The sequence below is a fragment of the Maniola hyperantus genome, chromosome 8 (assembly GCF_902806685.2).
Source record: "Maniola hyperantus chromosome 8, iAphHyp1.2, whole genome shotgun sequence".
Classification (NCBI taxonomy): domain Eukaryota; kingdom Metazoa; phylum Arthropoda; class Insecta; order Lepidoptera; family Nymphalidae; genus Maniola; species Maniola hyperantus.
The window spans coordinates 3,585,925-3,602,496 of NC_048543.1; the positions used below are offsets into that span (position 1 = coordinate 3,585,925).

Below are 16,572 nucleotides of genomic sequence, written 5' to 3' on the forward strand. Positions count from 1 at the left end.
ATAATTATTAGATATGCTAGATTAATTATTACGATATCAAAGTAGGTAGGTAATTGATTGTTTTTTCCATATTATTGCTTTCATACTAATTCCATTGATTATATCCATACTATTTTATACTTATCTATCGGTGCAAATAATTAAATACGTGATTCATAGATCGAACGACAAAATATAGCATCCACAATGACGCATCGTTCGCCAAAATCGGTTGCACGGTTGAGCCGTGAAAAGCTAGCAGACATACAGATATATACACTTTCGTATTTATAATATTAGTATGGATTTATTAAATAAACACGCAAAATAACTTTAATATTTACAGCTTAAATCATTCTAGAAATGCAGACAGACATACAGACAGACACACTTACGCATTTATAATATTAGTATGGATTTAATTAATAAACACGCATAATAAACTTTAATATTTACAGCTTAAATCATTCTAGAAATGCAAAAAATGCAAATTAAAATAATAGGTCGGCAACACCTTCAGATTTTCTTTGGAGCGCTGCCTGATAGCTGCACTTACATTATCTTTGAATAAAAGATACCTTAATCTATTAAACTAGAATTAGCTAAAAAATATTTTTCTCTTAGACGCTTGCTACTGTTCCTAGGTAGCGGGTGCTATTTGCTTCAAAATTCAAAGCCTTGAATAGTTGAAACTATTGTCAGTTTGGTTTGCTAGCGCGCCCCGTGGAACAGGTAGGCTTTTCTCCTTTCGTATTGAATTAACTTTTCATATCAAATCAACTCTTTTATTTTGTAGAAACATAAACATTAGGTAGGTATATAAAGTGCATCTGAAAAATAAATTACCTAAATTAGGTAAATCTACTTAAACTTAATCTGACAGCCACAAAAATGTTCCCACACATCACACATCTCTACATAGTATAAAACTAGCTTACGCCCGCGACTTCGTCCGCGTGGACTACACAAATTTCAAACCCCTATTTCACCCCTTTAGGGGTTGAATTTTCAAAAATCCTTTCTTAGCGGATGCCTAGGTCGTAATAGCTATCTGTATGCCAAATTTCAGCCCGATCCGTCCAGTAGTTTGAGCTGTGCGTTGATAGACCAGTCAGTCAGTCAGTCAGTCAGTCAGTCACCCTTTCCTTTTATATATTTAGATAAAGTAAAGTAGGAACATGAAAAGAGCCTCCCCGCGTGGTGCTTAGTTTTATACCGATCTAACTAATCTTTTCACCACGACGCGGACGGCTACCTTTAAGACCGAGCTATCGCGATTCCGACTTTTTGAGCTGCCCATATATTTTGAGGTAACCGTCGACTCGAGAAGAAGAATATAAAATAAAATCGCTTACCGCTGTCTGTATGTATGAACGCGTATATCTTTTAAACTACGAAACGGATTTTAATGTGGTTTTCACCAATGGATAGAGTGATTCAAGAGGAAGATTTATAGGTATAGTTTAATATTTGATATATTTGAACAAAATGTCGGAAGAAGTCAAGCTTCCATCGAAAATTAACAAATATTATAAGAAAAAAGTAGGATAAACTCAAAAGCTATTCAACTGATTTTAAAAATTCTTTCATCTATAGGAAGCTACATTATTACCAAGTAGCAAGAGCTACATTTTATTCTCAAAAAATTAGAGAACTCTAGGGAAATTGAAATAATGCGAATTAGGTCGGAAAAAAATCCTCTCATTTGAGAGTTTCCGAAATGTGTGCGTAATAAAATAATGAATAACAATATGCAGGTATAGGTCAAATGCGGGCCAGACCCGTATGGTTCCGTAAGTACCCATGCATAAAAAACTTTCTTAACCTAAACAAAAAAAAATAGGAACAAAGTTATTGTGTGTCCACGTCAAAAGTGGCCACGGTGATAAGGACAGAAAATAACCATTTTGTCACGTTCTAATAAGAACCTAAATGCATTTAGCTATCTCACTCTAATAGTAAGAGTCACAATAGGGCTACTTCTATAGGTATTTATTCTGAGCCTAACAAGAAATTTTATACAGATCCAAAAATTATAATTGTTTTAGATCACCACTATAGCGGAACCATCCAAGCTGAGTTTATTCTAATCTACATTAAATCAGGCCCATGATTATATCATGCAAGCCTAAGATTCAAAAAATCTAAAGGCTTAGTGTAACTACAGATACCTCTTGAGACTTGAGTTTAAATAAAGGGAATAAAATAAACGACCTAAAAATGGTGGAAGAAAAGAAACGTTATCCCAACTATGACATGGATGTATGGTTTCGGACGTGCGAGCAAGAGATCATCAAACCTTTGGAAGGAAAAGTGACAGGTAACTTCCGGGGTTCGATAGACCGTAGGTACATAATACGATTAGGAATATGGAATTTATTTATATGTACCTACTCCGCACGCGCGTGAAAACAGTTTTCATACACCTACTCGTGTCTATTATACATTCTATTCTTACGTTAAATTCAATGTTACATGGAATGTCGGTAATTAAATAATGCAACTAATCTGTTTGTTTTCTGTGTCCGAAAATAAACTTCCGAAAATTGGCGAAGCCCCAATCTACATACAATAATCTGTAATACTTTACTAGTGGTTAGGCCGTCCGCCTCCTAATCAGCGGTCGAGGGTTCGATCCCGGGCATGCACCTCTAACTTTTCGGAGTTATATGCGTTTTAAGTAATTTGAATATCCTTGCTTTTATGGTGAAGGAAACGTCGTGAGGAAACCTGCATGCCTGAGAGTTCTCCATAATGAAATGCTCGCGACTTCGTCCGCGTAGACCACACAAATTTAAAACCCCTATTGCACCCCCTTAAGGGTTGAATTTTCAAAAATCCTTTTATAGCGGATGCCTACGTCATATTAGCTATCTGCATGCCAAATTGCAGCGCGATCCAACCAGTAGTTTGAGCTGTGCGTTGATGATCAGTCAGTCACCTTTGCCTTTTATATAAAACGAAGAGGTGACTGACTGACTGATCTATCATCATGTACCGTTAGCACTCTTCGAGTACGGAACCCTAAAAGAGAGGTTTGACCGTTATGTTATAATTAAAAAAATTAGTTGGTACTTTATACTACACTTTTTTTTTCGGATCAAGTTAGCCCTTGACTGAAATCTCACCTGTAAGTGATGATGCAGTCTAAAGATGGAAGCGGGCTAAGTTGGAGGGTTATGGCAGGTTTTATTAAACCCATGCCCCTTTGGTTTCTACACGGCATCGTACCGGAATGCTAAATCGCTTGGCGGCACGGCTTTGCCGGTAGGGTGGTAACGAGCCACGGCCGAAGCCTCCCACCAGATCAGACCAGCAATTTAGAAATTATAAGATTCCAAACCTCTGCCAGGAATCGAACCCGGGACCTCCCACTAATAAGATCACAGTGCTTTCAACTGCGCAAGGGAGATCGTCACAATATTTTTAAATCCTGTTTCTTTAGGAACTATTCCGTCATGGATACAAGGCACTCTTTTGAGAAATGGCGCTGGATGTAAGAAAATCGGAGACTGCGAGTACCAACACGTGTTTGATGGAATGGCGTTAATACATAGGTTAGTACACAATTCATGCAAAATCATAGTGTTATACCCTATCCACGGAGAGAAGTTAATGTAGGGCTCTCTCTGTTTCGAAATCCCATACCAATTCATGATAAAGACCAAAAAACCGGCCAAGTGCGAATCAGACTCGCGAGACAGACTTTTGAAGTACGGAACCCTAGAAAGTCAGTGGACATTAAGCCTTTTGAGTGACCAACCAATCACAAATCGTTCTAATTACTACACTATTGAAAAAAATTTGTACAGAAAACATACGTATAACGAGAGAGAGTCCTATATTAACTTATCTCCGTAGATAGAGTAGAACAATATGTTCTCGATACTCCCCAGGGTCCAGTTTAGGAATTATGCGAGAAAGCGTTTGGTCCTACTTCCATACTTTTATTATAAATGCGAAAGTGTGTCTGTCTGTCTGTCTGCTAGCTTTTCACAGCCCAACAGTTCAACCGATTTTGATGAAATTTCGTACAGAGTTAGCTTACATCCTGGGGACGGACATATGCTACTTTTTATCCCGGAAAATAATCAAATATTCTTAATTCGGGACTCTTAAAGGTCCATCCGTTTAACAGATTTATAACATGAAATATGGTACAGAGGTAGCTTGCGTCCCTGAAACTGTCATATTATACAACTTTTTACCCCGGAAAATGAAAGAGTTCCCACGGAATTTTTGGAAAATCTTAATCTACGCGGACGAAGGCGCGGGCATTATCTAGTATTAAATACATTTGAAAAGAGCAACCACCGATTTTCTTGCTGGTTTTTTCGGTAGTTTTTCCGGGAATTCCTAACCAACTTGGTATATTTTAATAAAATTAATTATTGCAGATTTGTCATAAAAGGTGGCCGAGCAACCTATCAATGCAAGTTTCTGGAATCTGACGTGTACAAAAAGAATACTGCTGCCAATCGAATCGCGGTCACGGAATTTGGTACCAAAGCGGTCCCAGACCCCTGCCGTACTATTTTTGACAGGTAGGTACATACAGCACGCGTTCGAAAGTAATGTACATCGACCTTTAGAAGGAAATAGACAATTGGGTATTTGACTACATCAAAAATAAATTATTTCTCAGTGATTATTAAATAGAGTGTCTTCTAAAATACGTAAAATCCACGTCATTTGTTGGTTTTAAGTGTAATAACCATTTTAAATTATCGATTAAACTAAAAAAAGCACGTCAAATGATTGTGACGTCACACACCGGTATTTCATTGAATATCGCATACCAAGCGCGCGTTTTGACGTTTCATAAAAAGTTACTGATTTGACTAGTTGTCAAATACCGCATTGAGTACATTTAAAATACACAGACCGCCATCCTCTAGAAATGTGAGGATGGTGAGTTCGCGTCACGGTTCGCGTTATACAAATTAGAGTAAATTAAATATACTTACAACTAATCTAAATATATAAAAGGAAAAGGTGACTGACTGACTGACATAGTGGCTAACTGACTGACTGACTGATCTATCAAACTGCTGGACGGATCGGGCTGAAATTTGGCATTCAGATAGCTATTATGACGTCTAGGCATCCGCTAAGAAACGATTTTTGAAAATTTAACCCCTAAGGGGGTGAAATAGGGGTTTGAAATTTTTGTAGTCCACGCGGTAGTCGCGAGCATAAGCTAGTCTATTACAAACTTAAAAATTATTTGATAAAAACTAAGCCAAATAAAAAAATTGAATAAATTAAAAAAACAGCCGTACCTATAGGTAGGTATATATCACATTTTCAAAAAACCCTTTCTTAGCGGATGCCTATGTCATAATAGCTATCTGTATGTCAAATTTCAGCCCGATCCGTCCAGAAGTTTGAGCTGTGCGTTGATAGATCAGTCAGTCAGTCAGTCAGTCAGTCACCCTTTCCTTTTATATATTAAGATTATTATTATCATATATATTAGGTTGCGCATTGGTTTTGTTCAATAAATCTTTCATAAATATCCACGTCAGATTGATCAATCCTTATTTTTTAACCGACTTCAAAAAAGAAGGAGGTTCTCAATTCGTCGGAATCTTTTTTTTTTTTTTTTTTTGTTGTAGAATATCATCCATGTTCAACTTCAGTGTGGAAGCGACGGACAACGCATTGGTGTCCGTGTATCCTTTCGGCGATCAAATCTACGCAATGACTGAAGCACCCGTACTTTATCAGTGAGTATAAATATTTGTCTTCTTCCTCTTGAGATAAGAGAAAGAGAAGATAAGAGAGAGAGAGAGAGAGAGAAACCATAGAATGCAGACTGAAGGTTCGCCTAAATGTGTCCCCAAAGTATACATTACTAGATGATACCCGCAAATTCGTCCGCATGGATTTAGGTCTTTTTTAAATCCCGTAGGAACTCTTTGATTTTCCGGGATAAAAAGTAGCCTATGTCCATCCCGGGATGTAAGCTAATTCTGTACCAAATTTCAACAAAATAGGTTGAACTGTTGGGCCGTGAAAAGCTAGCAGACAGACAGACAGACACACTTTCGCATTTACAATATTGGTATGGAAGTATGGATTATCCAAACAATATAAAAAGAAAAATCCTGACTCATCATACTCAGCCCTTGGACCTATAAAGCTGAAATTTTGGTACTTCCCACAGGATAGTGAATAAAAAGAATTTATTGAGAACTGGTTCTTCTCGGTAGGAACGGCATTCCGAACCAGTGGTAAATTACTAAGTAGTTTTGACGACCTCCCTGGCGCAGTGGTGAGCGCTGTGGTCTTAATAGTGGGAGGTCCCGGGTTCGATTCCTGGCAGGGGTTTGGAATTTTATAATTTCTAAATTTCTGGTCTGGTCTGGTGGGAGGCTTCGGCCGTGGCTAGTTACCACCCTACCAACAAAGCCGTGCCGCCAAGCGATTTAGCGTTCCGGTACGATGCCGTGTAGAAACCAAAGGGGTATGGCTTTAATAAAAACTGCCATACCCCTTCCAGATTAGCCCGCTATCATCGTAGACTGCAGTCTGCATTATCACTTACCACCAGGTGAGAATGCAGTCAAGGGCTAACTTGTATCTGAATAAATAAAATAAAAAAAAAAGTTGACGATTCAAGAGCACCTTGTAAAAGTTTACTTGAATAAAAATATATTATACTAGCGACCCGTCCCGGCTTCGCACGGGTGGCTTATTTAAATTTTTGTAGGGATCTCTAATTTAAAATAAAATGTATGTCACTCAGGAATAATAAAGCTTTATACTGAAGAAAGAATTATAAAAATCGATTCTATAGTTCCAGAGATAACTTCCTACAAACAAACTTACAAACTTTACCTCTTTATAATATTAGTATAGATTCTATTCTATTCTATGTTTTCGCTGAGTAATTTGGTATTACTTTGAGGTGAAGGAAAAGATCGTGAGGAAACCTTCATGCAAGAGTTCTCTAGATATATTCTCAAAGGTGTGTGAAGTCTACTACCTACGCGGCACTCGGCCAGCATGATGGATTATGCACTAAACTCTTCTCATTCTGAGAGGAGACGCGTACTCAGTAGTGGGCTGGTGATAGGTTGTGATGATGAACATTAAATTAAATTATGATTGCAGAGTGGACCCGGAAAGCCTGGAGACGTTAGGACAAAAGCGTCTTCCTGCAAACTCCATGATAGTATTTCACACAGCACACCCTCATGTGATGCCCAACGGTACGCTTATTTACTCCCCTTATTTACTTATAATAATAACAACAATTTATTTATTTAAGAAAAAATATTTACAGATTACAACAAATTCAGGTATAATCATAAACTCGAAGCTTGAGTTTTTCCGTATACCGAAGCCGTCAACATTAGGTACCTATCTACACGTAACACATTAATCTTATTAAAAGCTAAATAACAATTACCTACTTATAATAAACTAACAACATTGAACCAAATGTAGGATAACTTGCTTGAGGCATTTTGGCTTTAATGCTTAAGTGGTAGAAGCGATTGATAACTTGAAGCGAGGTAGGTATAACATGTAATGTGTGACAGATCTTACAAAATACCTATACAATTTCCTTTTTTTTCTTTCAATAGGGTCTTGGCTATTATATGTACCTATATTCTGTGCCGTGATGCCTTGGTAAACTTTTAACTTTTGGAATTACAATTTTTATTCGATTTAAATATAAATGTCATTAATTTTAGGGTTGCTCCATGGTTGCTCTTTAACCTGAAATAAAAATGACAGATCGAAAATATCATCTAAACCACCGCAACGAGGCCGAGTGCCCAGAACGCTGGCAGCCTCGTTGAATGGCCAAACTAATATGCTGACCGAGGTAGCTGCCAGCCTTCCGGTCCCCCGTGGATTCCGCGAGACGGGATGAAAGGTCCTTAAAAATGGACCTAGCATCCTCGCCCCACGAACCTTATAAATTGTTTAACCTTATAAACAATATAAATTGTTTCAGGTGATCTGTACAATGTGGGTTTAAGCACTGCCAAAGGTTATGTCGTAGTGAAGTTTACCAACAATGGACAAGGTAAGTTCCTTATACTTATAGGTATTAGATAGGTATCTACGACGTATTTACTCCATCTAGGTGGGGGATACACCTACATTTTCGTGCTCATTTTGCCCGGTCTGGGGCATACAGGTTTTTGAGTATGTTGGCCCTCAGATTACTTTCAATATTAGCTAAAATTTTACTGTAAACTTAATTTTTAACGTTTAAATCCCGAAGACAATAAAATTGATAAAGTTATTAGGGTAACTACTTAATTTTATTAGATAACTGTCCAATTATGGTCACCGAGTAAAATAATTTAAAATTACTTATTAAGTACTTAAAGTTTCATTAAAACCTAAAAATTTCACAGGCAATATGTTTGAAAAGGCAGAGATCGTGGGCAGTGTCAAACCAAGATGGAAACTAAATCCAGCATACATGCATTCATTTGGTAATTATTTTATTGATGAAGATTAATTAATAATTACTTAGCAGTGTGACCCGAGCACTCTGAAGAAGCATTGAAGAGTGAAGGGATAGCTGTCTCAACATACAGCCTCTACATATGCCTCGGCATATTATGTAGAGGCTACTAGGTTTCTTGACAGACAGACAGACAGACAACAAAGTGACTCTATAAGGGTTCCGTTTTCCTTTTGAGGTACGGAACACTAAAAACGTAGGTATGTCTACAGGTATAACCGAGAATTACTTTCATCATCATCGAACAACCCTATGCATTTCCTCGGTGAACATGATGCGTGTGTCATCTTCCCTGACGCTTTCTCCACAGGCTATGGTCTCCTATCCAGAATACGAGGTTTGAATTTTGTTAAAGAAGTTGCTTTTAATCAACGATTAGTTGACTGGTTCACTTTAACAGCCGCACTCAGAGTCGCTAATCGTTACTTAGATGAGTTAAAACGAGAAGATTATGTGAGAGATTCAGCTCAGTTCGTTTTAACTAAACTAAGTAACGATTAAGCGTCTCTGAGTGCGGCTGTAAGAGTGATTATTCAAGTAACAAATGGTGTTCTAACTCATAGTTTCCAATCAAATCCACTCCATCAGCCTGTTTGCGCCACTGCTGGACATGGGCCTTTCCTTTTCACTCATGTAATTGCAGACCTAATCCTTTCGTTCTAGCAGTTTATCTCGCATCACCACGATCGAACCATTACCGGCTCACTACAGAGCACGGGTCTCCTCTCAGAATGAGAAGGGGTTCGGCCATAGTCTACTAAGCTGGCCAAGTGCGAATCAGCAGCCTTCACAGACCTTTGAGAACGTTGTGAAGAACTCTCAGGTGTGCAGGTTTCCTCACGATGTTTTTCTTCGCCATTAAAGCAAGTGATATTTATTTACTTAAAACGCACATGACTCCGAAAAGTTAAAGGTAAAGCCCGGGATCGAACCCCCGACCTCCGAATAAGAGGCAGACGTCTAAACCTAGGCTGACTGGGCTATCACAGCTTTTCATATTATTATATATAATAATATAATATTAAGGATGATTTATGCTAGACCGCGCCGGGCCCGAGCCGTGCCCCGTCCGAGGCACCAGATTGGGAATTTGTATGAGGTCACATCAGACCGTGCTGTGTCCGAGTCATCCGAGCCTCTTCCTTGTTACGTTTCTTCATACAAAATTGCAATCCGTGGATCGTCCACGCGTCAGACGTGCCTCGGACCCGGCACGGTCTAGCATAAATCATCCCTAAATCTAGACCATCGCGTATATTTCCAGACAAACATTATCCTCATCCATCGGGAGACTGGTGAAACGACTCAATACACTATCGACAATTTATACTTCATGCACATAATTAACAGCTTCGAGCAAGATGGGAAGCTGATGATCGATCTGTGCTCCTACAAAGATGGAAAACTCATTGATGCCATGTACCTAGATGCTGTCAAGGTAATACTTTCGTTATAGCCCTTTTTTAGAGTTCCGTACCTCCAAAGGAAAAAAGGGACCCTTAATAATCATTTCGTACTGCAACACGTAGTGAAGTAGGTACCTCTTGAAGCTGTGAAAAAATCAATCTTCTGGTTGGTGGTTGGTCACTTAGCTAGTTTTTAGAGTTCCGTACCTCAAAGGAAAAACGGAACCCTTATAGGATCACTTTGTTGTCTGTCTGTCTGTCTGTCTGTCTGTCTGTCTGTCAAGAAACCTACAGGGTACTTCCCGTTGACCTAGAATCATGAATTTGGCAGGTAGGTAGATCTTACAGCTGAAAGGGGAAAAATCTGATAACCTTGAATTTAGGTTAGATCACACAAAAAAAATTAAATTGTGGTCATGAACTAATAATTAGTATTTTCAACTTTCGAAGTGAGTGACTATATCAAGTGGGTTATTATATGAAAGGTAACCTACCTACCTGTAAATTCTAAAACAGATTTTTTTATTTTTATGCATCATAGTTTTTTAATTATCGTGCAAGATGTCGAAAAAATACGACTGTAGTACGGAACCCTCATTGCGCGAGCCTGACTCGCACTTGGCCGGTTTTTTTTAAAATTTTATGAACTAACGCTTGGTTGCAATCAGACCTACTGGCAAGTGATGATGTATAGGTTGAAGTAGGTAGAGCACAATCTTCTTCAGATCTGCTGGCAAGTAATGATGCAGCCTAAGGTGGAGCGCAACCTTTCTATTAAATTTCCTTTTTAAAAGTTTCCGAATTAGAAACGGATGTAAAAAAGCGTACGAAACTTCCGAAATTGTGGAAGCAGAACCCTTCTGGAGGGTCTGTACCCTAGATTTCCACATCTTATGAGAGATAAAACCGCTGCCAAAATTTGTAACACATGAACATGAATTATGATATTCAAGCCAAAATTCTAACTCAAATCATTTATTCAAATTGGGTACCGTGGAATTTGTAAGATAATGATGTATATCAAATGGTGATAATTAAACTGAAACCTAAAGCGAGGCTTCCAAACGTGCCCTGGTCTAGGTAGAAAGTGTATTAACCTATCAATATAATTTATCAACAGTCAAGAGAAAGTAACCCAGACTACGGCAAATGGATTCAGAGTCGCCCCAAGCGCATTACCATCCCGCTCGATGCACCCCCAATGACTAAGGTTGAAGCTACACTTCTTGGTGATGTGGGAATCGAGGTGCCGAGGATCAATTACGAATTCAATGGTAGGTTATTATTGTTAAAATGTGATATTTTTTTAAAGATTAACATATAAAAATCCAGAGACTTAAATACAAAATTAGATATCATTATACTATTGAAACCAATTTAGCTTGCGGATGATCGGAAGGCTTACAGTACAGTCAGGCTGGCTAGTCAAAGAGGTAACCTAGCCTTTTTGCAGTGGTTTGATGTACTTATATTATAACTTATTACTTAGTAATAAGATGATGCCTATGACTTTGTGTACGTGTATTTACCTATGTTTAATAAAACTCGTGGGAGCTCTTTGATTCACTGGGACAAGCCTAAAGCCGGGGAAAACCTAAGTCCTTTCACGAGATGCCAGTTAATTCTGTACCTTTCGTCAAAACCGATCAATATATGGGCCACACAAAAGGTAGTATACAGACCGACAGACAGATACACTTTCGCATTTGTAATATGAGTATTAGTATGGATTATATAATATATTAAATCAAATGAATTTGTTTGCAGGTCGACCGTATAAATATAGCTATGGAATCGGTTTCTGATATAGACACAGAGTACAAGGGAGGAATAGTGAGTAAGACGAAACTAGCATATCATTTTATTAATTTATTGCGTGATACGGTTGCGTTTAATAATTACAGTAATAATTCTTCCTAGCGAGAAGATCAAGCTGCTTGATAGCCAGCACGTAGATTTTTGCTTGAGCCAAACATGTTGAACGTTTTTAATGTTTGCGGGTTTCTGATACTTGACTCATAAGAAAGCTCAGAGTCACTCAGCGGGCGATGAAGAGAGCTATGCTTGGAGTTTCTCTACGTAATCAGATCAGAAATGAGGAGATCCGTAGGAGAACTAGAGTAACCGACACAGCTCAACGGGTTGCGAAGCTGAAGTGGCAATGAGCAGGGCACATAGTTCGTAAAACCGATAGACGTTTGGGTCCCAAGGTGCTGGAATGGCGACCTCGGACCGGAAGACGCTGTTGGAGAACAAAGGCTTCTCAAAACAAGGACTGTTAGAAGTAGCCCTATTGTGACACTTACTGTTAGAGCGAGATAGCTGAATGCATTTAAGCTCTTGTTAAAACGTGACAAAATGATTATGTTTTTTGTTTGCCAAAATTTATTTGTACGTGAGTATTTGGCAAACAACGTGAAGTGTAGAAGGAATGACATTTCACAAGTAAGAAAATCTGCTTGAGCGAGAGGGACTGAGGGGGCCACGCTAGTTGCTAATCTGGACATATCTGTGAAAGGCTTAGACTATTCAAACAAGAACAAAGGGGACACTTGAAGGCAACGTTAGTTCCGATTTTCGCCACGCGCCAAAAGCGCCTTGTCGCACTGTACGCTTAGTTTTTATCTGTGACACTAATAACATATCCCTAAATGCATTTTCTTTCTATACTTATACTTTACATTTACTATGATTTCTATAAAGAAAGAGTACATTTTCGAGCATCAAACGGTAACACTATGTTAAAAGTATATTTTTATAATAACGCGCAACACGCATCGAAAATCTCACACTTCTTTGCGTGATTTCTATGTTTCTATATTTCTCTTTCAGCTTGTAAAAGTTAATGCTGAAACAAGGAAGTCTATTATATGGCACGAACCGCATACCTATCCGAGCGAACCTATATTCATCCCTCATCCCGATGCAAAGGTAATTTACAAGGGGAAAAAAACTAGAGTGGCAATGGGCAGGTTATAAAGGGGTTTGAATATTTTAGTATGAAGCCTGTGGCTCTACCGCGGTTGTTTGACAGCTACAATGTCACGATCGCAATCATCTCTGATTGGTTAAAGCTCGCTCACTATTGGCCACAATGCATTGTTGCAACAAGAATCGCACAAATTCAGCCAATCAGAACAATTGAGATTGTAATAATGATTGATGCAGGTTTTAGACAAGCGCCCTACTGGCCTACCTACATAATATCTGCCATGTTTTTTTTTTTCAAAATAACGCCCACGCATAAAACCTACACTAATTAGATTCATCATGATCAACACATCGCCGGCACACTGCAGAGCACGGGTCTTCTCTCAGAGTGATAAGGGTTCAGCCATAGTCTACCATCTACCACGCTGGCCAACGTGCGAATTGGTATATTTCACACACCTTTGAGAACATTATGGAGAACTCTCAGGCATGCAGGTTTCCTCGTGATATTTTCCTTCACCGATAAAGCATAGTAAATAAATAAAACTATCAAAATAAACAAGTGTTGTGTGAGACAAAATCTTCCAAAGTGTCTCGTTTCTGAGATGTAAACTATCGAAGTTGTACTGCCGGCCGATTGCGAATCGACTGCATCTATCATTTAATGACAGCATCAATGTCAAAATATGGTTATCACGGTTCATTGAGACAGTCCACAAAGGATAGATGTGGACAAAAAAATGTTTTGACAGTTCATTTACACTATCGATAAAATTTATTGTATGAAAAATGCTATTGCGGACGCGTTTTGAAGTTTGATGTCATATAAGAATCTCGACAAATGTTACGTCAAATGAGGTTTTCATTGAATCAACTCGAGAGGTGTTTTTATCAGTGACATAAGCTATCCGCAAATCGTTTTACTACTCATATTAATTAAAATAAAGTTATTAAAGGGATTTAAAAAGGCTATAGTAATTCTTCTGCTAAATAAGAAATCAATTATTAATTTTAGGAGCTAGTATAATAGTATAAAAGCATTTTAGATTAATATAAGTCTCATAAGTACTTTTAAAAGAATATGTGATGACTCTTTCATTAGTAGGTTTGATGCACAGAGTACATTAAATATAGAGGTATACTAACACTGAGAAATGAATCACAGAGTACTTTTTCACGCACCTATAACTTCTTGGAGTTATGTGCATTTTAAGTAAATAATTAAATATCATTGCTTTAACGGTGATGTAAAACATCGTGTGGAAACCTGCATGCCTGAGAGTTCTCCAAAATGTTATCAAAGGTGTGTGAAGTCTACCAATCCGCATTTGGCCAGCATGGTAGACTATGGCCAAAACTCTTCTCACACTCAAGAGACCCGTACTCTATAGTGAGCCAGCGACAGGCTGACCATAATAGTATACCTTTGACTCCTTTGAGAACAATATGGAGAACTCTCAGGCATGCAGATTTCCTCATGATGTTTCCTTCACCGCTAAATCAAGTTAAGTATAATTAATTGTTTAAACGGACATAACTCTTAGAGATGCGTACCTAGGATTGAACCCCCAACCTTCAATTATTCAGAGGTGGACATCCTAACCACTAGGCTCTTCGGGGGACTTCTTCTAAAATTATTCCCCAAAGTAATGTCCAAAAGTCGAATCATTTTCTGATTTAATTGATTTAGCTTTGGAAATTACTTTGGAATTTAAATTATTTAGGCAAATAAAACAACAGTTTGATGATTTTTATGTTTTCTTTTATTAAAGTAGATTAGATTCTGACATTTTAATTATATCACCATCTGCTTCTTATAAATCTAATCTGGCACCGTTCATTATTTTATTTGTCTCTGCACGGGCTCCAAGAGCTCGAGTTCACAACATATCCCAATCCATATCTTTGTCAGGATGAAGAAATGAATGCAGCACTGTATCACCTTTGCCTGAAAAAAAATTATGATAACTGAGTAAGTGACCACTGACTGTGTTGCTTAATCTATACCACTAGGCACTACCAGCTTCTGTTTAGGTATGACGTTGTCTGCGAAGACTTTAGAATCAGTGTATATGGTATCTTTGTTACTAATTTAGCTAATCCAAATTGTTTCTTTAAATATTTGTGGTGCGAAGGAGTAAGAAACATCCAAACTTTCATATGAAGAGCAACGTTTTAGGCAGCTCTAGATACATAAGGAAACATACTCGAGAAAGCACTTGTAGTGTGGAGGTACTTACTATGAAGTCATAACCACCAGTAGCAATGGACTCAATTTGTATAATAGGTACTTTATGAAACGCTGTTAAAACTCCTCTAACTTTTCGGAGTTTAATACCATTGTAACAACTAAATATCACTTGCTTAGCTGTGAAGGAAAAGGAAGATCGTGAGGAAACCCGCATGAGAGCCTTTACTTGTATTTAATGATAACGTTTGTTAACTTACGAGTTCTAACTTCTACCACACCTCGTCATACAACAACTTCTCGAAGCAGCCACAGTCCGTCAATAAGGGTCCCAATACTTAGGCAAATCAGTGCCCAGGCATTTGCGTATAAGTTCAGTGAGAAAAACTAAGTCTCCGGAGTCCGAGGAGCAAGCAAAGTTGCAGAATTAATCACAAAAAACAAACGGGTAAACTAAGGAAAAACAACAAAAAATTGTACTCTGTGGTCTGGGGTTCTAAATAGTTAGGTACCACAGACTAACTACTTATTTGTAATAAGTAACGTAGCCAAATTTAGGAGACTGTTATGTCCATGTAAATTGCTAGATTACCAAGTGATTACCATAGATATTCGATTTAGTCGGGTTATAAATAGGTCCGTGCTACCAATACGTCATCAAAATGTCGATAATGACCAATTGCGATATAGTGCATTAGTCGTCCGCGATAGCAAATTTATCAACTGTAATGATCACGATTCTTAAGGATATTTCTATTGAGATGTCACATGTCAGTTTACGGCAATCGGCCTGCTGTTGCTCGATTGCGGTAGAATGACAGCTACAATGTCACGATCGCAATCACCTCTGATTAGTAAATTCTCGCTCACTATTGGCTACAATGCATTGTTGCAACAAGAATGGCACAAATTCAGCCAATCACAACAATTTAGATTGTAATAATGAATGATGCAGGTTTTACGAAATTGACTTCCTGGTGGCTAGACCGTTGTATTGATACCACCAAGTACAACTTTGACAGCTTATATCTCGGAAACGTGACAATTTGAAAGTTGAAAGGTTTTGTCTCATACAATACCTATTTGTATTGATTAATACAGATTGTATGCATGGCCGCTCCTATTTTAAAAAGAAAAATGGCGGACTACTAGGTAGACCAAAATCTTCTAAGCCCTGAAGTCCCTACAAGACACCATTCAATGTAACTTCTCTGTGAAGACACCTAAGTCTAGCAGTTGACGTCTATCAGTTGATGAATACGACGACGGATTGTAGCTGTATGTATTGAATTTTATATTGTTACAGGAGGAGGATGACGGAGTAGTGCTCAGCGCAGTACTGTGGGGTAAAGACGACCACAAAGTCACATTGCTAGTGTTAAATGCAAAGAGTTTAGAAGAAATCGCGAGGGTAGATTTTGTTACGCCCTCGCAGGCTCCTCGTTGTTTCCACGGCTGGTATTTGCCAGACCAGTCTTCAGTAAAATGAACAAACTATTTAAACAACTACTTAAGTAATTATTATACTAATGTATTTTAATATTTAATACTTTTACGATAATGTGTTCATTGTA

General features: G+C 38.1%; 1 pseudogene; it reads left to right on the top strand.

The window, feature by feature from the left end:
• The first annotated feature begins 609 nt into the window (after positions 1-609).
• Positions 610-16,568, top strand: LOC117984460 (carotenoid isomerooxygenase-like; annotated as a pseudogene).
• The last annotated feature ends 4 nt before the right edge of the window (positions 16,569-16,572 follow it).